This window comes from Cryptomeria japonica, chromosome 4 (genome assembly GCF_030272615.1).
Source record: "Cryptomeria japonica chromosome 4, Sugi_1.0, whole genome shotgun sequence".
NCBI lineage: Eukaryota > Viridiplantae > Streptophyta > Pinopsida > Cupressales > Cupressaceae > Cryptomeria > Cryptomeria japonica.
Window position 1 is genome coordinate 725852867 of NC_081408.1, and position 277 is coordinate 725853143.

Consider the following 277-nt stretch of genomic DNA (forward strand, 5'->3'; position numbering starts at 1 on the left):
CTTGTGAATGGTTTAATTTAACATATCTAGGTATTTACTGTGCTAGTTTTGCATCTTCTACATCAGGTTCTAAATTTTCTTCCTCACTATCATTTCTTACCGGTTGAGAACCTAATTCTGCAATTGCCGGTTCTTCATTGTTTTGTGCTTTTGGTTCAATGATTACAAGTTTTTCCTCATTATCATCTTTTTCATGCTCAGATCTACTGGTACCTTTTGACTTTCTAGATAGATCATCTACCTTCACATTAGCACTTTCAATAATTTTCTTAGTTCT